Source organism: Saimiri boliviensis, chromosome 10 (assembly GCF_048565385.1).
Source record: "Saimiri boliviensis isolate mSaiBol1 chromosome 10, mSaiBol1.pri, whole genome shotgun sequence".
Classification (NCBI taxonomy): domain Eukaryota; kingdom Metazoa; phylum Chordata; class Mammalia; order Primates; family Cebidae; genus Saimiri; species Saimiri boliviensis.
In genome coordinates this window covers 80,014,192-80,037,602 of record NC_133458.1, presented here as the reverse complement: position 1 = coordinate 80,037,602, position 23,411 = coordinate 80,014,192, and the positions used below count along the sequence as shown (strand labels likewise).

General features: G+C 34.5%; 1 long non-coding RNA gene across 2 annotated transcripts in view; it reads right to left on the bottom strand.

The window, feature by feature from the left end:
* Nucleotides 1-2,038: 2,038 nt before the first annotated feature.
* The window catches only part of LOC141580104 (uncharacterized), a 555,778-nt gene continuing 534,405 nt past the window's right edge, over nt 2,039-23,411 (bottom strand). For both annotated transcript variants that reach the window (XR_012512140.1, XR_012512139.1), the window contains exons 4-7: nt 16,716-16,780; nt 14,984-15,125; nt 11,904-11,951; nt 2,039-2,312 (exon numbers count right to left, since the gene is read on the bottom strand). This is a non-coding gene — a long non-coding RNA (uncharacterized LOC141580104). The remainder of the gene's footprint in view (nt 2,313-11,903; nt 11,952-14,983; nt 15,126-16,715; nt 16,781-23,411) is intronic.

The window sequence follows — 23,411 nt, the reverse complement described above, 5'->3', positions numbered from 1 at the left end:
CTATGTTATGATTTTATCATTATAAAACAGACGGTGCTCCCTAAATTAATGGAAAAAAATGGACTTTATGATAACTCCAGGATTGCTAAAATCTGGCACCATTGGCATTTTGTGACAGTGGCCTGACTCGCTCAACTTGGAGCATACTGATTTCCTCAAATGCAAGCTTGCCAGGAACAAGGGAGGATGCATCTCTCTTTTTGAAGGTTTATGTAGTACAGCTGCCTTCACTCAGAAGAGTGACTTACTAGCCATTGGTGTAACATACCTTTTCACAACCTCTCAGTAATTTTTCCAAGGTCGCTCCACACAGTACCAGGGCATCTAGATCAGGATATCTTCCTCCATCAAGCCACATGGTTTGCACAGGAAGCCCTTCTCTCTAATCCCGTCCTGTGTTGATCCCAAGTCACTGGTCTAGCACCTTTCCCTGCCTTGTTTGCCCTTTTGGTGCTGGTTTTCTTTGCTATTCCATGGTATTTCATGAAACATACTTCCATATCTTTGAAACACTAAGACAGAAACAGGTACAAGCCATTCTGCTCCCAGGAGGCTGTTATGCATGCACGTAAATTCACTGATGATCAGACACATGTGGGAAGGGCATTATCTGATATCCCCCACAATGTTACAGAGCCCTGAGAAGTTTGTCAAGCAAATATTTTGTATAGTCTAATATCAGCAAGTAGACATTGCCTAATTGTTAATATTACTCAAGCAATACTTCTGAAAATAAGGCATGTTCTACCCAAAAGGTAAATACCATTGTTCACTTTAGAAAAAAAGAAACTGCCTAAAAATTTGAAAGATTTAAACAAGTCCTTTTTGATATGTTGGGGAAATAATTTCCTTTGAATCCATGATTATTTAGCTATTAGAAAGTCTGAGAGCAAGGGTTGTTTTGAGGTTACTCTGCGTTTGAACAATAGTCATAGTGACTAAATGGATGTTCTTGGTTTGAGGATCCTTTCTGGAAATAGTTAAATATTATTCATATTTTTCTCTTACCTATCTTTTATATTTTTTCTTCTCACCATTTAATGATAATTTTAATGTTTCAAGACTTCCCTCTCCCTTCTCTCCACCTCTCTCTTTCATGTTCCCCCCCACCCCCTGCCCCCCACCCCCACACCCAGTGAGAATGAGAACCAGAGAGAAAAAGATAATGAGTTTCTTCATGCCACCTTTCCTGGTTCTTCAAAAGAACCTATACTCTCTGTTCCTCTCTACTCATTCCCTGCCATTCTTCAGGTACCTCTCTGATTCCAGTCTGACTTCCTCCCTAACAGTTTGAAATTCTGTTTTTGATATGGCCACCTTTATCTTCTATGTCATTTAATGGAACAAGTAGCTATTAGCTGTGTGTCATTTAATCTCTCATTGGCACTCACATCTTCGGTCACTCTCTTCCTTTGTCTCACAGGTCACTGACTGTTCTGGATTTCTTTTCACTTTTATAAACATATATCAACGATTCTGTAGCTGTCTTCTTGGGCAATTTTGGAAGTTCTAGGATTCTATTCTAAGCTCCTGTATGGTTTGAATGTTTGTCTCTACTGAAACTCATGTTGAGATTTAATTGCCATTGTAAAAGTATTAAGATTTGGGGCCTTTAAGAGGTAATCAAATTATGGGCACCACCTTTATGAATGGATTAAGATCCGGTCATCAGAATCACTAGTTATCTCAAAAGCATGTTGTAATAAAGCCAGCTCAGCACCTCATACATTGCCTTTTGCAGGTACTCACTTGTCCTCCTACTCTTCTGCCATGAGATTACACAGCAAGAAGGCCTCATCAGATGCTAGCACCATGCTCTTGGACTTACCAGCCCTCTAGAACTGTAAGCAGTTAATTTATTTTCTTGATAAATTAGTCTATGGAATTCAGGTAACAGATAATAGACTAAGATAGCCCTTTTTCTTTCATGTCACCTATCGTCTCAGCTGTCTCATGGTTTCATTAACTTCTATACACAGCTGACTCCTCTTTTAATTATCTATTATTTTATTACAGACCACTCCAAAATTTACTGGCTTAACTATTTTATTATTTCTCGCTCTTCTTGGTGTTGACCAGACTAAACAGGGTTACTTTATTCACATAAAATTGGATTCGGCCGCGTCATCTGTGGGCTCAATTGTGCTGAGACAGCCAAGATTTGCATTCAGATGGCAGCATTTGATGCTTGTTATTGGCAGAGTTTGCTTGAGACTGTCAGTTGGCTCATCAACATGTGTCCTGTACATGTGGCTTGGGTTTCTCACAGCATAATGGCTGAGTTCCAAGAATTGCTCCAAGAGTGAGAAACCCTAGAGGGGGAAATAGATGGTGAGATCCTCTTAAAAAATGTGTCTGTAACTGGCATATCATCACTTTGACCGCATTGTATTTGTTAAGCTGTCACAGGGCCAACCCAGATTCAAGACGGAATGAAAATAAATGCCACATGTTGATGGAAAGAGTAATAAAACTTGTTTGGTCACCCTAAGCCCACAAGAGTGATCCCTCAGTCATAAATTATCTAAAATTCATTCTACATGCAAAATACCCTGACCACTCCCCATGACTCTCAATGTGTGACTGCATTAGGTTCAGTATCCAGCATTTCATTATCAGGTGTGAATGAGGCACCTCTGGCTCTTCGTGAGAGGAAGAGAGATGAACTAGAAAACAAGTTATCTGGCCCCCACAAACTCAATAAGTAATAGTGAGACAAGGACAGAATTTGATAGATACATGCATTCCAAAACTACAGTGCAAATAGCAGCCACTGGTTCGTAAACATCCTGAAATTTAAGTGAGCAGATGTTGGTTCCTTGGTTAGGGTTTCTTCCAGCTTCCTTGGGTTGATTTTCTTTGCCTCTTTGCTTTTTCCTCTGGGCTCTTGGCTCATAGATTTGGGTCTCTTTTCATTAAGAAAGAGGCCACATGTGTAGCTGAATGATTTTCTCAGAATGTGTTCTTTTTGTTGAAAATTTGGTATTTCAAAGATCTCTTAATTTTGAACTACCACTTTTTTTTTTTTTTTTTTTGTACAAGCTAGTACAATTCCTATAGATATTGGTGATTTTCCTGAGTATAAAAATATAAGCCATCTTCCTTGACAAAAGTAACACCAAAATTTCTTTGTAAAAGTCTTTTCCCTACTTTGGACAGAGTTTTAGAAGCCCCGTCGATTAGAAGAAAGTTTCAAAGACACTGGAGTCGTTAACAAATGTCAAATCTTCCTGAGTTTTTAACAAAAAGTTCTTGTAGCCACATATCTGAGGTCTTGACTTTGAAACAACATATTTACTGAGAGTGCCTTGGATTTGATTTGATCTTTGTCCTAAAGTAATTTCTCTCAAACCTACTTTGAGAGACTTTTGTTGAGGGAGATTGGGAATAAGAAAAATTCCCAACAAGCCTTGGTTAAGAAATATTCTCTCTAGATCCTGTTTGAAAGCTATTTTTTTTTTAAAGTTCCTCTATGTGTGCCTTACTTTATTGACGTAAAACAGTTGGCACTTTCAGTATTCTACATGCTATGCTATTCGGCAAAATAAAAAAAAAAAACTTGCTTAATTTTCTATTTTTTGTGTGTATCCATGAAAAACATAAGCCCTCTTCCCCCTTTCCAGCATCAAATTACATTTTCATCCCTATATTTCCATTTTTCACTAGCAGTCTGCATTATACTACCTTCTCCCTGACTTCTAGGTCCAAAGCCAATGCCAAGCATTTTAGCTTTTCGTTGTTTTGGCACCTCACTAATTTCTGTTTTGGTAATTATTGCTGTATGTCACTGCAAAATTCATGACCTAAATTAACAATTTGATTATCTCTTATGGTTCTGTGGATTGGCTAGGTTCAGCTGGGTGGTTCTTCTGCTCAATTGCACTAGAATATCTAAATGGCTTACTCATAAGGGTGATACTTGATGCTGCATTTTGGGTAGGACAGCTGAGGCTGTCATCTAAAAGTGAATATCCATTTAGCCTCTGGGTTCTGGAGTAAAGTGTCCCGACTGAGCATTTCAAGAAAGAAAAAGTATTGCTTTTAAAAGTTAGGCCAGAACTACCACAATATCACTTTCACATCATTGTGTTGATTACACCATCATAGAGCCAGCTCACATTCAAAGAGGAAGATAAACCCTATTTCTTGATTTTTTTTTTTTCTGACAATTCATGGCCATGTTTAATCTGTCACAACTTGCAAATGACTGTAACAAGATATTTCTCTAGAGCTCCAGACTTGAATACTGTACTGCCTGCTTGACACATATACCTGGATGCTTCATAGGTATGAGGGCTGACTTCACGGTGTGTGACGTGTGTATTCACACACGACCTTACATTTTGGGGATCCCATGCTTGGTTTAATGATATGCTATTGCAGTCTTAAAATTTGTAATAATTTTTGAATACCCCTGATTTTTATTTTCTGACTCTCATATGTAGTCAATCCTGACTGCTATCTTTTTTGTCGTGTTATTTTTTGTTTTGAGACAGAGTCTCAATCTGTCACCCAGGCTGGAGTGCAGTGGCACGATCTCGGTTCACTGCACCTTCCACCTCCTAGGTTCATGCGATTCTCCTGCCTCAGCCTGCTGAGTAGTTGGGATTACAGATGGACACTACCACGCCTGGCTAATTTTTGTATTTTTAGTAGAGACGGAGTTTCACCATGTTGGTCAGGCCGGTCTCTAACTCCTCACCTTGTGATCCACCCACCTCGGCCTCCCAAAATGCTGAGTTCACAGGCCAGAGCCACCATGCCCAGCCCTGACTCCTATCTTAATGGCAACCTCTTCCTTCTTCAGTGTTTCTTATCTAATTAAATAGGAATAAATCTCCTTAATAGAAAACTTAGGACCAAATTTGACTTCTTAACTTTTGTTTGCAAAGCACACTTTGTTACTGCATTTATCGCACATAGAATTACTTGTTCAAAATTTGTCTTCATTTCCAGAGTGTAGATTTATCATCTCATGAGGCAAAGGACCTCTTCATTCATGTCATATTTCCAATCTTTATAAAGAACATGGCAATATAAAAAACTTAGGTCTTGGATGAACGTAGAAACAAATGAATAACAATTGTGTCGGATTTTAAGTAAAGGGAAATTACCTTTGGGGGGAAAACGCAAGTCCCATAGAATGTATAATTGAAATAAGTTTGTGGTTTTTTCAGAAATAATGATAAGGGGAGTATCTATCAGATCTTATGACACAGCAGCACTGGTGGCTCTGAGAGAAGCCACCTTATTTCATAAAGATATGGGATATAGTTGTGATACTATAATTTTTATTTCATGTCTTGATGCCAAAAAATACTAAGGAAACTGATTTGAGTCAAGCATGATAAATACAGGAGGATATTCATGGTTCATGGATGGAGCTAGATTTATGAAAGACATGGTGGTCGTAATTACCAAGCTCACGGACAAAAGAAGACTGAGAAACAAGTTTGATAAACTCGTTTGTATTATTATAGTGATAATTATATAAAATAATAGAGGCCTTCATAAAATAAAAGATTGGGTGGGTATGAAAAACCTAGAAGCAAGACAAAGGAAAACTGAACTAATATGAGATGATAATGCATGAAAGGCAAGAAAGAAAACCGATTTCTAACAGAACATACAGTAATTTGAAAGGGCTACATAGGCATTTAGACTATAATTTGATCAAAGGCTGATTTCTTAGAGCTCTGTTACATGCAGGTAACAGGTGGATGCTTTTCCAACAGCTTTTTTTGTTATGCCTGAAAAGCGTGATAGGTTATGGAGGGCTAACCCCTGATAAGCCCATCTGTTATTTGACCCTCTTTAAGACTGTTTTTTGATCAGAAATTCCATCATTACCATTAGAATAAGAAAAATAAAGTCCATTTCATACCTTTTAATTCTTCAACTTTCATTCTTTACCATAGTTTATCATAAGCCACATAATCTTGTAAAAACCTCCTTTGCTTTGTACATTTTCTATCCTCAGTTTTTTTTTCCTCATGTTAAATCTACTTGAATCATTGTCAGCTTTACTTCTTCATTCCCTCCGTTGCCCCTTCTCTCCCTCCCTCCCTCCTTCTTTCCCTCTGTCTCAACCTTCCTCTCTCTCCCTATCTCTATATGTCTTTGTCTTTCTCTTTCACATTCTTTCTTTCTTCCTTTGGATACTTTCTTCTCTACATAATAGGAGTTTTGTTCTGTTCCATTCTTAAGAAACTTTCCTGATGACAAGTAGGGCCCATATAGAAACATCTGAATGTTTGACTCATTTAATTAAGTAAAGCAAATTACTTAAGTTAAAGTTCTATCTGGTAGGACACTTATAAGAGAATAAGACTGTTCATATTGGGACATCTTCATGTCTCCGAGATTTTCCAGAGCACAGAGTTCCTAATGTTGTGTTGCTTTTTGGAATTCACTAAAGGGAATCCATACTTTTAAAATATTTGATGCTTCCCATTTTAGCTTGCTTTCTCTCCCTTGTGGCTCTATGTAAGTTATCCGTCAAATACTTCAGCATGATTCTTGGAAAAAATAATTTTAAAAAGAATATGTTGTTATGATTGGATTACTGAAAAAAGTATATTCATAAGTAGTGTTTACATATGATTGCAAGGAGATAATAGCCCAATACTTTCCATATTCAAACTTACTTTGGTAGCTCCAAATTTCTAAATTTGATTTAAATTTGGTAACACAAACTTCTAAAATTATGTAGATATGCAAGAAATAGGCAACTAGCATAATATAAATAAACATGGACTGCATACTGTGGTTTCTTTATTTGTCAAAGAAGAGCAGTTTAATTTTTTTAACTTTTAGGCTCAGCGGTGCATGTGCAGTTTTGTCACATGGGTAAACTCTTATCACAGGGATTTGCTGCAAAGATTATTTCATCACCCGGGTACTAAGCCTGGTAGCCAATAGTTATTTTTTCTGATGCTCTCTCTCCTCCCTACCTCCTCCCTCAGGTAGGCCCGGGGTCTGTGTCCATGCATTCACATCATTGAGCTCCCGCTTTTAAGAGAGAACACGAGGCATTGTTTTCTATATCTGTGTTAGTTTGCTAAGGATAATGGCCTTCAGCTCCATCCATGTTCCTGCAGTGGACATAATCTCATTCCTTTTTATGGCTGCATAGTATTCCACAGTGTGTATGTATCACATTTCCTTTATCCAGTCTAACACTTATGGGCATCTAGGTTGATTCCAAGTCTCTGCTATTGTGAATAGTGCTGTAATGAACATAATGTGCATGTGTCTTGAAGATAGCACAGCTTATATTCCTTTGGGTATATACCCAGTAATGGGATTCATGGGTCAAATGGTAGTTCTGGTTTCAGGTCTTTGTGGAATCATCACACTGCTTTCCACAATGGTTGAATTAATTTACACTCCCACCAACTGTGTGTAAGCGTTCTGTTTTCCTCCACAGCCTCACCAATATCTGTTTTTGACTTTTTAATAATAATAATTCTGACTAATGTTAGATGGCATTGTGGTGTTATTTGCATTTCTCTAAGGATCAGTGGTACGGACCTTTTTATCATGTGCTTGTTGGCAATATGCATGGTTTTGAAAAGTATCTGTTTGTGTCTTTTGCTCACTTTTTAATGGGATTGTTTTATTTCTTCTAAATTTGTTTAAGTCGCTTATTGATTCTGGTTATTAGAACTTTCTGAAATGCATAGTTTGCCAATATTTTCTCCCATTCTGTAGGTTGTATGTTTACTGATGATAGTTTCTTTTGCTGTGTAGAAGCTCTTTAGTTTAATTAGATTCATTTGCCAGTTTTTGCTTTTGTTGCAACTGCTTTTGGTGTCTTTGTCATGAAATCTTTGCCAGTTCATATGTCCAGAATGATATTGCTTAAGTTGTATTCCAGGGTTTTTATACTTTTGGGTTTTAATCCGTCTTGCGTTGATTTTTGTGGATGGTGGAAGGAATCTTCAATTTTAGTCTTCTGCATATGGCTAGCCAGTTATCCCAGCACCATTTATTGAATAGAAAGTCTTTCTCCTATGACTTCTTTTTGTCAGTTTTGTCAAAGATTGTAGATGTGCAAGCTTATTTCTGAGCTCTGTATTTTGTTTCACTGGTCTCTGTGTCTGTTTTTGTACTAATACTGTGTTGTTTTGGTTATTGTAACCCTTTAGTATAATTTGAAGTTGGGTAGTGCTTATAATTTGAAGTTGGATAGTGTTCTTTTTGCTTAGGATTGTGTTAGCTATTTATGGTTTTGTTGTTGTTGTTGTTGTTTGATTTTAAAATAGTTGTAGTTCTGTGAAGACTGTCACTCGTAGTTTGATAGGAATAACATTAAATCTGTAAATAGCTTTGGGCAGTATGACAGTTTTAACAGTATTGATTCTATTCATGAGCATGGGATGTTCTTTCATTTGTTTCACCTCTGATGTCTTTGAGCAGTGTTTTGTAACCCTCTTCTAAAGATTTTTCACAGCTTTGGTTAGCTGTATTCCTATTTTATTCTTTTAATGGCAGTTGTGAATGAGATTGCATTCCTGGTGGCTCCGGCTTGGCTGTTGTTACAGTACAGGAAAACTAGTGATTTTTGTAGATTAATTTTGTATCCTAAAACTTTGAAAAGTTGTTTATCAGTTAAATAAGCTTTTGGGCTAAGACTATGGGGTTTTCTAGATATGGAATCACCTTGTTTGCAAAAAGGGATAGTTTGACTTCCTCTCTTCCAATTTGGATGCTGTAGTTTGTTTCTCTTGCTTGACTGCCCTGGCCAGGACTTCTAATACTATGTTGAAAAGGAGGGTTAGAGAGGGCATGCCTGCCTTGTGTCATTAGTTAGTTTTCCAGAATTTGTCTATTGAGTATAATGTTGGCTGTGGGTTTGTCATAGATAGCTCTTACTATTTTAAGGTATGTTTCTTCAATATCTAGTTTTTTGAGAGTTTTTAACGTGAAGGATGTTGAGTTTTATTAAAAGCCTTTCAACATTGGTTGAGATAATCATGTACTTTTTGGTTTAGTTCTGTTTATGTGATGAATCATGTTTATTTTTTTTTTTTTACATATGTTGAACCAACCTTGCATCCCAGGGATACAGCCTACTTGATTGTGTAGATGAGCTTTTTCTGTTCTGCTGGATTTGGTTTGCTAGTATTTTGTTGAGGATTTTTGCATCAATGTTCATCAAGGACATTGCCTGAAGTTTTCTTTTTGTGTGTGTGTGTATATCTGCAGGTACGGTATCTGGATGATGCTGGCCTTATACAATGAGTTGGGGAGGAGTCCCTTCTCTTCAGATTTTTTGAAATAGTTTCAGTAGAAATAGTAACAGCTGTTCTTTGTGCATCTGGTGAACTTTAACTGTGAATTCCTCTGGTTCAGGGCTTTTTTTGTGAGTAAGCTAGTTAATACTGATTCAGTTTCGGAGCTCGTACTGGTCTGTTCAGGGATTCAATTTCTTCTTTTTTCAGTCTTAAAAGGAGTTTCACATGGAATTTGACTCATGATAGAACTCAAATAATAATTTCATCCATATTATATAGCCAGAGTTGTTGGAAATGGCATCTTTATTGCTACTGAATTCAAGGTTATTGGTCAGCTTGAATTCTTAATTCTGCAATATGAAACAGTTAACAAACTTAACATTTCATTATAAATTATAAATTGTAATTCCATTATATCAGATGGATAAACAAGATATTATTGGCTCCTACTTGATCAAAATTCGATGTGCAAAATCTTAACAAGATAACCTTAAGAAATAAGACATTCGTAATCACATGCCATAGCACTTTATGTCATGTGACTACGATATGTTATGCTAGAGATACTAGCTAAACATATTGTTATGCAGAACCATATTTGGATAACTTGTAGAGGAAACCGTTTTGGAAGATCATTTTCATCACAAAGACTACTGTCCAGTTATTTACTATTTACTTGACAAACCAGGAAAGGTTGGACAAAGGCAGTCTGTCTTAAACTGCAGTAAGCTAGTGACACCAGATTCCTTGTTTAGAACAAAACAAAAAAGGGGCATAGGATTATAATAGTCTGTTATGTATGGATATGGATGGGATCTCAGAGAATACAGTAACATATTTTATATAGATGTTTCACACCAAAGTTACCCTTCCCCAGTATACCATCCTCTAGTAGCAAATCAATAGGCTAAGTTAAAAGTGTCTTAACATTTCCTGAAATATGAAGCATATTTTAAAATTTTGTCATATCAGTTGTAATGAAAGGATCTAATTAAATAAAATGATTTTCTAGTTTTCCGATTGCTAGATCAATTATTACTTTAAATCAGAGCTATATTTTTTTGACAATTACCATAGAATCAGATGGATAAACAAAATATTACCTACTACTTGATCAAAATTCAGTGCGTAAAATGTTAACAAAATAACCTTAAGAAATATGACATTCCTAATCACATTCCATAGCACTGAGATTCCAAATGCTTTTAATTAACTAAGCAACATCAAAGTGAAAGTAACAGATTAAATGGAAATTAGAATGCTTTAATGTGAAGAACTTTTGAAGTTTCAAATAAATGTACCTATGAGAAAGGAAAAGGGGCAAAGTAAGAGGGAAAATAAGCTGCTGCCATACCTGATTTTAAGAAATAAAAAATTACTTGCTAGAGTAATTTCAAATAATTTATAGCAAGGCTTGACATATAGGAAAGGTAGCATATAGCATATAATTGATCTGATTTCTAATATTTTTTCTATACGTAACAGTTAATTTTAAGCATTTCTTTAAAAACTCTAAATACCTCCAGCTGGTTTTTTAACTGCTAAGTAATTTGATTAGCAACAGTGGTAAGCCGAAGCTGTCTCCTGTTGGATCTGATCATGAACTTCTCTTCCTAACATTGTATACAGTATAAAGATCATCATGGGAATATTTACGCCATGAATATAAAGAAAAGCTATAATAAGGCTTCCCTGCAATCCCAGAAAGCCAAGTATAATACATTTACTATCATTATAACTGACTTGCAGGTACAATAGATGCATATTCTATCATTGAAAGTAAAATATAGTATTTTTTTATGCTTAGAATCTTTCAAAGTAATTTAAATGAAATTTATAGCAAGATACTGGTAGAGCTTTCTCACTCAGTGACGGTTGGAGAAAACGGAGCAAGGTCACTACTCAAGCAATGGAGAGAGAAATTCTCTAGACTTAGAAAATTTTTGACAAAATATTTTCATAAGTAGCTCCACATTTCTTTACTTGTGCATGCAAATAATGCCATGTTTTAAAGTTTCTAAGGAGAAATCGTAAGTTTGTTAACTGTTTCATTTTGCAGAATTAAGATTTAAAGCTGACCTGTAACTTTAAATACAGTAACAATAAAGATGTCATTTCCAACAACAATTTTGGCTATATAATAGAATTGAAGTTCTAACAGGGGTGATCTATGAAAACTATATAATTCTGAAACTATAAACGCTTTACTCAGGAAAAAAACTTTGAAATTTTCTTGAGTGGTAAGTTTTGTATGTTGATAGCGGTATTGTTCTATGACTGCAAAGATCCTTTGATCCACATGTGGTGCGTTTGGGTGCTTTTCAGTATTCATTTCCTCATGTGAGCTATGTGTTTGTGTGTATTTGTGTGTATGGTTTGATTAAAAGTTTTTCCTGTAGGAGTGGAAAACTTTGATTAAATGTTTTGCCTTCTATAATCATTGGTTTTAATGTTAAAAGTTCTATATTCATTCATGCTTAATTGAAGAATGTGTTAATGTGTCCATGCCAAATAGCCAGAATTACATTTTTCATAGAAAATGGCATACTCCTGTGTGATAGTTAAATCTTCCCTTTTCATTTTTGAGTATAAACCTGTGATTTTGATAGTATTATGTTTGAAGTTACTTATTATATACTTTTGACTAATTTTAAAACTACTGACCTGTAGACTCACAAGTTTTCACGTAAGGGGAAATCATCATTCAGAATTCTGAAATACAAAAAACATTTGTGAAAGTGCAAATTGGTACACAATTATATGCAAATAACTGTAAATGTACATGGCATTAGAAAATATCAGTGATTGAGATAATGATTTATGCATAAAATGTTTTTAAAAACATTGTGAGACAAAAGAATGAGATAAGCTAAAAGTGGAAGTTAGTTAAATTTTAAAATTTATGTGGTGGAAAATTATGGAATGATATTTTTAAAATGGAGGTAATGTAAAAAGATGCCTTTAGAATGTATAGTGTGAAGATAAGCATAGGTTTGAATTGCAACTTCATCATCTTATAATTTTGACTTTCAGCAAATCAATTCAAAGCTTTGATCCCTGAACCATAAAGAGATTGTTTAGATAAGTAGGAAAAAACTGTATAATTAAAGGCTAAAATACATAATTAAAGGCTATTAAATATAAAAAAGTTATAAATATGTACACAACATATAAAATAAGTACAGTATGATACATATGTTTTAATGCTTTATTTCGGAAGGTAGACTATTCAAATACATTTCTAAAAAAATGGAAAAAGATGGGTAAATATTTGCAAAAATGGTAGAATAATTGAGTTTCTTCTTAGACACTTCTTTACTTTCTACTCTTGGTGAAGAACATGTATTATGTAATGAGAAAGTAGAAATCTTCGAGAAAAAGATGGTTTCTGATGTATGTATTCCAACTTGTTTTGGTAGATTTTTACAGAGGAGTACTTTATTTGAATACATTTACAAAAAATTTTAGTAATTAATAACAGCTTGAAAATTTTTTTTGTCAAATTCTTAAGATGTGAGTTTAAAAATCCTCTAAATCACAGAAACCTTATGACAAAAGCTCCTTGATATCTATACTTATACACGTTTGGTGCTAGCTACGGTTATAAATACCGTTTGTTACATACTTAACACAAACTTTTTCTTGTTATAAAGATTTATTACGTTGTTTTACAAGTTCTTGTTACGTTCACCCTTTCTAATCCAGTATGCATTGTTGGAGAAAGAAATGGGATAAGTTGAATCAGAAAGCATAACTGCATGTTCACCAGTGGCGCATGAGCCCGGGCAGACGACTTACTATAGTTGGATTTGCCTTCATCAAGAGTGAAAATAGAACATTTGATAAATAATTGCATAAATATTCAAGGATAATATTTTTATTTTCATTCAAGTTAGCATGTAATCTGAAAAAGACCATCTGCATTGTGCGTTCTAATTACCGTTAAGTAGAAAAAGGTTTTTGAGGCAAAGTTTTCAGAATGACTTTACACGCTTTTATTTTACTGGCAGAGGAACATTTTTCAGTGACAAACTTTGCTACAATTTATCAAATCATTGAATTTTGTAACTGAAAACAATTTTAGTATGAAATCCAAATGTCTCACATTACAGATGAGGAAATGGAGACCTAGGGTGATAAAGTGCCCTTTCCAAGGATACACACCTAATGGCAGGATCCTGCAAGGGCCTGGGGCTACCTGGAAGCAACGGTCTGGTTTTTTTGTTAGTTTGTTTTTCATTTTCTGCCCTAAGTACATCACACATTTTTCTAACTAAGTGTTTATTTTAAAAGTCCAGGTGTCTTCTAACAAAATGTATTGCTAACAAAAACATTTAAACTGTTTACTTAAGGGTTTTTGCAAATGCAAACTTAAAACAAATAGCAATGCAACAACTTGGAAATGAGCTTATCCTTTCACTTAAACATTCTGCTGCACAGCTGAACTCTGAACTTGTATAATTGGATTTTGCACATGTAGATCCTTGGTTCAAATGTGCCAGCTCACTCTTCAAGTATCGCCTATTGAGCTTTTTAATAAAAACCTTTTAAAAAATTTTATTAGTATTCACCACCTGCCTGGCAATACTTCTGGATCCTGGTTACCTGTTATTTAACTTAGATCAACTGATTTTTAAGAAACTGTACATCAATAATTATAAAATATGTAGATGTTAATTCTAATAAGCACACATTCTAGATTTGAAGACATTTTAAAGTGTTAAAAAAATACAAATCTTACTAATGTTTGAGGCATATATTAACTAGATAGAACTAATAGTTTAGAAATATTAACTAGATATAGTTAATATTTTAAAAATGTTTTTAAAGAGTGGCCAGTGGCACTTTTTTATATCCATGTCTATTTAAATATAAATAATTTTATTATATAGTGATGCATTTTCTGTGCAGGATATTTAGAAAAGATAGACAAAAAAGAAAATTCCCTGTAATAGCACTGCCCGGTGAATTAATATGAATATTTAGCTTACTTAAAAAAGATAGTGTTGCACAAAAGTCTTGAAATAATTAAAATGGTTATATATACATATATACTCACAATTTAACCTATTTTCATAATGGTACATAAACTAGAACTATTTAGCTAATAAGTATAGAAATAGATTTTCCTCATTAAAAATCTCTTAAAATTTTTGCAATTGCTATTTTAAATTTTAGACGCAATATTTTAATGTATACAGGTTTTTGGCATTTCTGTATTTTCTAGATAATAAAGATGATTACTATTTCTGGTGCTCTATTTTCTAGCTACTTAGTCCAAGTAATATTTTTAACTTTGAACTAAATCAGGGTCAACTCTTTAAATGTCAAATGTGATATTAAAATGTGATATTAAAATCTGTTCTGAAGTGTTTGTCAATATATTCTTTATCTTACTTTCAGTGTAAGCTTTTTTCCTCAGATAACCCCCACCCCAGCAAATATATATCCTTTAATGGAAGTATCTGTCAGATGCATTAGAGCCAGTCTTGTAAATATTTATCAAAGCTACTTTTAAAGTATGGTACTGCTTTAAAACACTGCTCGTAACCATTTTGAAACTGATATGGAATATTGAGTAAATAGAGAGTTCAATCTATTTTAAATAGTATGTTAGTTATCTAACAAACTGTAAAAGCACTTTTAGAGTAGTAAGAACCCTGCGTGTTTTGTGAGAAATGACATACAATTTTAATAAAACATATTCAACAGTCTTTTTTCTAAACTTGAAATATTTTACTTACAACTCAGATGGTTTGTCAATGATAATACTAAAAGTCGTTGGAAACTATAAAAGTAATTTGAAATAATCTCCCAGAGTGATACTTTAATGTTGGGTTGATAAATACTGGGCTTCTTCAAATGATCTTTCAAATTTAATTCTTGCTGCAGAGAAAAGAATGTTAGTTAATTTAATAAGAACATTACATGCCATGTTAAAAAAAATGAATTAAAAGAACAGTAAAACGTCAACATACTTCAGTTTTTAAACATTCTTATTCTGTTGAAAATTAAGATTTGTTCAGATTGCATCAAACGGTTTATGAGAAGTCTCCTGTTAGATAACATGTTCTCATAAAAATAAATAACATCTACTATATATATTTTGCCATCTAATTCCATAGTTAATGTATTGCTTCCTAGATACTTACAGTCCATCTCTAATGCTGTGGATAAGTTTTATATTTTTAACAGGAAGTCGTACTTTGGCAAATAAATGAACATTTTAATAAATATTTCTTTCCTTCTGATTTTATACTTGCTCTTATTTCTTCATTATTCATCTATCCTCTTAATAAATAATTATTAGAATATTACTGTATGCAGAAATGTATGAGAAAGAATATTCATGATCCTTTCCCTCAATAAGTTTACATTTTAATAGTAAAGATAGGATATATAGCTGACACATGTATTTTATTACTGAAGTAATAAATGTATAGTGTGTTATAAGTATTTTTGCACTTAAAGATTTTTGAGCCTGCTAACTCCTACCACTTTTTCTCAGCCTACCACCAAGAACACTTAGGCATAAAACACCAAGTGGCTAAGTGTGTTTTATTATTTTCTAAGCAAAAATACCAGCATACGTTCTCCAGTCTCTCCGTTGTTGTGCAGATGTTGGCAGAAACCCATTACATTTTGGGGGCCAGGAATGATGTCTGACATAGAAAACAGCCAGTTATACATGAGCATCATAACTCGCAGAATTATATTAAAGTGCTATTTCACAAAGAATGGTATACCTATCGTTGATGTGGGATATATCTAGATCATGGATCTAAAATACACAGCCCATGGGCCACATCTAGACTGATGTTATAAAGTTTTTTTAAAACCATCATCTCCATTCATTTGTCTATGGCTGTTGTACTAGAACAGCAGAGTGGAATAGCTGTGACATAACCTACTCTGGATCTTAAAAAAAAAAAAAAAACAAACAAACCCTAAATTACTTGTTGCCCGGCTCCTTAAAGAAAGTTTGTTGATCCCTGGCTTAAGTAACACATATATATTAATTTTACTGTTTCATGAAATCTGTGTGTGTGTGTGTGTGTGTGTGTGTGTGTGGATGTCACACATAAGTAATATGAAACTGACTTAAACTTATTATTTGGGATGATGCTAAATTTAAGAATGAGTTGAAAATACATAAAAATAATACATGTGATGTATTGCTGTAACAACTATAAAATAAGATTAGATTGAGATAACTAGTCTTAAGAATACCCTTTCTGTAGCATAAACTCCCGTGATCTTACATTAGTTAAAAACTTGTCAGCAGACAACAAGAAAACCACAGAATTACAATTTGAAGCCCAAAGTTTCCTCCTGAGAACAAATCTGGAATTTAAACTATCCACACCAGATACACCCCTCCTCCTTCTGCCCTCCTCCCTCCTCCCTCCCCACATGAGTGACTAGACACAAGAATATACATACAGATGGTTTCTGACCTGTGATGGTCTGACTTACTATTTTTTGACTTTATTATGAGTTTGTCTGGATGTGGACCACTGTGGAGCATCTGTGCATAAATACTGAAGAATACACGTTGATAGAGGGAAAAAAAGAAGGAAGAAGGGAAGGAAGGGGAGAAGGAAGGAAGGAAGGGAGGGAGGGAGGAAGGAAGGAAGGGAGGGAGGAGAAGAAAAAGAAATTGGTCAGTAATATATAAGTATTTTGTGTAATGATTTTTTGAACAGTTTCAGCATTAGACTTATTAATATGCCACGCTATATTCTCAACCTGATTATACAGTATAACCTTTTACAGGTATTGCCTGATCAAGTTAGAATTCCCAAGGTAAGATATATTTACATCAGTAAAGAATGGAAAGTAAAATATATGCAAGTTTGGGTTAAAACCTAAGTCTATATTAAGCAATTTAAGACTGAGTTAAGCTTAAATCTCTTTTACCCCACAAAATCATTCATAAATGTGCCAGAGCTAAGGTTAGAAAGATGCCCATCTTGGGTCCAGTTAACTTGACCGTTGATCACTATATACCATAGGAATCACTCTTCCTTATTATAACTAGAAGTGAGAAAAGGGTCTTTGTGTTCCTGCTTCAGTATTCCTAGCACCTCAACAGTGTTGGCATATGTGGCACTCAGAACATCTGATGAGTGGTTGCATCAGGATGTTTACATTTTTCTTGCCTTCTTTTTCTTTTCCACAGATTATTTAACTAGAAAGAAATCCAGTTTCTTCGAGACCTCAAAGTTTATTATGAGCAAAGTAGTTAATGGATTTTCAAAGATGCTTTAGAAACCTAGGGTGATACTGCATCAAATATAAATGCTTAAGCTTTTTGAACATAAGAATTATATACATGGATACAAAAAAGGAAAAGTCAAAAATGTTTGACCTGAAAAACTATATAATTCGGGTTTTGGCTGATAAAGTAACATTATTCTATTTCTTCCCAACTGATTCGTCCCTCTCTGCTCTTCCAGGTTGCTGGAGTAAATACATCCTTGACCCAAAGTGAAATGTTTCAACTACGCATTTAAAGCCTGTTTAAAAAATGACTTTGCTTTTAGCAGTCAGTATTCCCCTCTGTAATACTCTGCTGATTCACAAAGCTGTCTGAAAAATTCATGATGTCCCTACAATATCAGTCTGAACGGGGATAAAGTATCCATTTGGAGATCAGAAAATTTACTTTATTGGCTAAAGGGGTATTCCCCTTTGGTATAAAGAAAGGCATTAGAAAATCTATTAAGGCTGAGTTATGTTCTGCAGTCACCATCTTTTCTTGTTACAATTAGTATTTCATTTTAATTGTGCTGCTATATAATTTCTTATGAAAAGATACTCAGTGTGAACTCTGGACAAGACTTTTTTTTTACTACAATAGACCGGTTTTTTTCCATGGACATTTTTCTACTCTTCCTTAGGTTATGAAGAGGGGTACAGGAATTCTTTTTTTTTTTTTTTACTTTATATGTTATAAAGGGAATATTTTAATTGTTTCTCCTTCTACCTACCTCTGTGGTTGTTTTTCTTGTTGCTATAGCAGGAAAAAAGACATATATATCCTTTTCAGTCAAGCTGTATTTTGTAATGCCTAGCAAATAATATTTGTGCTGTCTCTCATGTATGTGGCCGTTTCGTCTAGGTGGTCACAGGAAACATGTTCTTAGCTTCTTTTTATAAAATGAAGATAGTGTCTCCCTTTTCAGAAAAATAGCTTTTATACTTGTATAAGACATGCTCTATTTTTCACCTCTCTGCCTAACTCACATTTCTAAGAACTCTTCTACACAACCTCTCTCATTTTCTCACAATGTATTCATTTATTGATTGAGCAATTATTGAGCACTTACTATATGAAAGAGCTTCTTTGTTGTTTTTGCTTTGTTAGTTAAAATATGAACAAACATTCCAGGCTTTTATAGGATCAGAATATTTGAGAAAGACGAGTCAGCAACAAACGTAAGCTCAAGGGGTTTTGGGAATGATTTCTTCCCCCTGTCATGAAGCCCTGGAAATTAGAAGTAAGCCTTGAGAGACAAGACATGGCAAGCTAAGGAAACAGGGCTAGCAGAAGAAGATCATGTCATAAAAATAAAAGCATGGAAAATTCATCCCTAACCCTCAATGTGACTATATTGAAAGGCTATGTGAGGATACAGCAAGAAGGTGGTCATCTACAAGCCAGGAAGAGAAGCATCATCAGAAACCAAACCTGATGGCACCTTGATCTTGGGCTTCTAGCCTAGAAGCATGAGAAAATGAATTCTTGCTGTTTAAGCCACCCAGCCTGTGGTATTTCGTTATGACAGTCAGAGCCAACTAACAAACCTGGAGTAAAATCCTCTCATCATGAAGTTCCATATGTCCTCTTCACTCTCCATTAGGGATTTGGCTTTCCAACTTTGAGGTCTAAGAAATTAGGACACTTCTGTTAGAGTATCATTTCCCTCAACTGCTCATAGTAGTGGCGATGAAAGCCAGGAGAAATTTAAAGAGATACTTGGGCAGACAGAAAGAATTGAATTTGGCATGTGAGTGGCTTTAGAGATAAAGGAGAGAGATGTGGTAAAAACACCTCTTATTTCATCTGTAGTTCTTAACCTTCATGATTTACTGAAAACATCCTCCTGAATATAACGAAGTGCCCCTGTGTACCTGTCCGTGAGGTATGTGGTTTTTCTGTGATAGACCTAATGTCAATTAGGTTTGGTGTTTCTGGCTTCTGTGACTGCACTGTCCTATTTCTCTTTCAAATATTGGACATTGCCTCCCCACAACCCCATCTTTTTTTTCCCATCTGATTCCTTCTATTTTAGCTTGAGTATTTTTATTAACTTAGTAATACTTAATGTTGGTTTCATTTCCATGGGCGATAGCTAACTGTATAAACCAACTAGAATTAGTCCTTAACATATCAAATAGATACAGATCTTAAAATAGATTTTTGTTTAACAGAAGACACCTGTAATATCCTGTGATTGTATATGATGTCCTCTTGATTATACTGATCTTTTGTCTTTGCTCACTAGTCAAATGGTTTAGCTTTATTGACTCACTATTCTATGTTAGCTATTCTGCGTATTTTGCTTCTTTTTCTTTTAGATTCAGAGGATATGTGTCATTATTTGTTACATGGGTATTACATGATAAATTGTGCGGGGATAGGCTTCTAGTCTACCCATCACCCAAATACTGGATATTGTGCCCAGTAGGTAATTTTTCAACCATCCTCCCTGCCTGATTTAGAGTTCCCAGATTATTTTTCAAGTTTGTCTATATGTACCCTTTGTTTAGCTTGCACTTGTAAGTGAGAACATGAAGTATTTGATTTTCTGCTTCTGTGTTAGTTTACTTAGAACGATAACCTCCAGCTCCATTTATGTTGCTGCAAAGGACATAATTTCATCCTTTATGGCTGTATACTATTCCATAAAGTATATATACCAAATTTTCTTTGTTCAGTCAACTATTAGTAGACATTTAGCCTGGTTCCATGACTTTACAATTGTAAATAGTACTGCACTAAACATACAGAAATGGTGTATGGGGATTATTGGGTCAAATGGGAGTTGTAGTTTTAGTTCATTGAGATATTGTCATACTTTTATAGAAGCTGAGCTAATTTACATTCCCGCCAACAGTGTATGAGCATTCATTTTTCTCTGCATTCATGCCAACATTGGTTGTTTTTTGACTTTAGTACAGGCCGTCTAGATTGTTGTAAGATGGTATCTTGTGGTTTTGATTTGTGTTTCTTTGATAATTAGTGATGCAGAGAATTTTGTCTTGTGTTTTTTGGCTGCTTGTAATTCTTCTTTTTAGAAATACCTGTTCATGTCCTTTCCCAGGTTTTAATGGGGTTGTTTGTTTTTCTCGTTGAGCTGAGTTCCCCATAGATGATCAGAATTAATCCTTTGTCAGAGGCATAACTTGTCTTTACTCCCATTTTGCCTTGTTCCTGTTCTTAGAGGAAATGTTTTTAATTTTTCCCCATTCAGTATGATGTTGACGATGGGTTTGACAGAGATGGCTCTTAAATGTTCTCTCTATGCCTAGCTTGTTGAGGGTTTTTATCATGAAGTCATGTTGGATTTTTATCAAATACTTTTTCTGAATCTATTGAAATGATGACATGGTTTCTGTTCTCAGTTCTGTTTAGGTAGTGGATTACATCTATTGATTTGCATATGTTGAACCATCCCTGCATCCCTGGAATAGAGCCCACTTGGCCATAACAAATTATCTTTTTGAGGTGCTAGGAGAGATCATTTGTTCCTAAGATTTTTATTAAAATTCTTTTTTCTTAAGTGCAATATATAAATCTATGGTCCTGTATGCTCTAGTTACACTTATACAAATGCCCCCTGGATTTTTTAAGTTAAATGTCTTCCCAGCAGTATAATTCATTGTGTAGCTTTCTGTAGTTAACAAAGTATCTTCATATACACTATGGGATTTTTCTACCCTATACTATAAGGTTGGAGGTATTCATTCCATTTTACATGTAGGATGCTGACCCTCAAAGAGATTAGTTTTTCAAATTATGAAATTAGGTATAGAAGCAAGAAATACTCAGATGTCAACCACAGGGCTATTTAAACTTGTTCAGAACTTGTCCAAGCAAGTCTAAAACTGGTCAAGATGCTTCTAAAAGGAAACTTGGAGTGTTATCAATGTTAACAGCAAGTGGTCTCCTTTTCTCAAATTCCTCAATTAACAGGGCTATTATTTACCTAATCAGCCTTTCATCAAGTCGAATATCTGGAAATTAATCAGTAGCTGTTGAGACTGTGGTAAAATGAGTAATTTTTTATAGTTGATTATCTCATTTAATGCCTATATAAAATCACATACAGAGCCGGGCGCGGTGGCTCAAGCCTGTAATCCCAGCACTTTGGGAGGCCAAGGTGGGCAGATCACAAGGTCAAGAGATTGAGACCATCCTGGTCAACATGGTGAAACCCCGTCTCTATGAAAAATAAAAAAAATTAGCTGGGAAAATTAGCTGGGCATGGTGGCACATGCCTGTAATCCCAGCTCCTCGGGAGGCTGAGGCAGGAGAATTGCCTGAACCCAGGAGGCGGAGGTTGCGGTGAGCCGAGATCGCGCCATTGCACTCCAGCCTGGGTAACAAGAGTGAAACTCCGTCTCCAAAAAAAAAAAAAAAAAAATCACATACAAAGTCATTAATCAATATGATTCTTCATTCCCACTGCAGCCACCCAAGATACTAAAAAGAACAAACAAGGCAATTGGCATAAACAAAGATGGACTCTTGTGTCTCTGTTCAGTAAGAAATATCCTATATATTTTTAAATCCAGTGGAAAATTGTTACAGGTACTTAAATTTATCTCCTAGGTAATTTAATAAAAATAAAATCTTAATTTTCGATTCCATGCTATTTTCTATTTATAAGCCTGTTAATTATTACACAAAGAGCAATATCAGTAATTTGGTCTTTTATATTTGTATGGGTCTTCTACTAGTTAAACTTAAGTTTTAAAAAAAGACCCACTATAAAATAATACATTTATGTGATCTTGAAGATTTAGAAAGTAATACTGCTGACTAGTGACAATGATATAAGGAAGCCTAAACATTTCTTAATCACAATAAATGTTTACTCTGGTCTGGCCACCATTTCTTATTTGATCATCCTCGGAAAATATAAAATGTCAGGGCCATTATTTTTTATTAACTGGATCTGGCATGGGCATAAATAGTAAATTGAAGTATCTTTTTTGTTGTGGGAATTGAGAGAAAATAGGTTGAACATAAATTCCAACAAAATATATTACATACAGGTACTTATAGATGGGCAAAATTGATTTTATTATTTTTTTAATAAATAAAAATCTCAGGTAATTTTGGCAAAATACAAATAACCTGTCTTGTCGCAAAAGGAATAGTTTGTATGTCTGGCTCATCACAATTTTAATTGTAAATCTCAGGAAATGCAGAATATGACAATTAAGTTAGGAAGTGCTCAATGGATTGCAAAGTAGTAAATTTTATTAAATTTCTTCATAAAATAACATTGACAAATAATCTAATACAGAACTGTTTGTGTACTACTGGGTATTGCTGGAGGAACAAATAGGCAGTTCCAAATTCACTCAGAAGATGAGTTCTACTAGTTCCTTCTCGGTCATTTATGTGCTATTCTGTGATAGAATTTTTAAAATTATTTGGTTCTTTGCACAAAAAAGCAGAGCTTTATAAGAAGCAACATATTTAATAGCAGAAAGCTAGTATTTCAGTACATTGTAGGATGTCAAATATAAATCCATTTATTGAGAACATTAGCTTTATGTTTTAATATACGTTCTAAAATATATTTGAATGGAAGAATATAGGAATAATTTGATGTAAGACATAAACTAGAAGAAAAAATAAAGTGAAGGTTTTTGGGATTTATTTCCTTTTTATTTAGCTGGCCTGAGTTTCCGTGGTGTCAAAAGTCTCAATGTCTTCTTTGTTTGATGTGGCTGAAAGAGCATTATCTATGGCACATATGTATGTGTCTTTTTTATGTCAACCGTGTCCCCAGGAAAGCAATATCCACCCTCAGCTCCACTAAAAACCAGAGTCATATTGTACTGTATATTAGATTTAATAATTCAGGCTCAATAATACAGTGTCGTGTGCCAACTATTGTCCACTAATATTCAAAAAGTAAGCTAAACCAC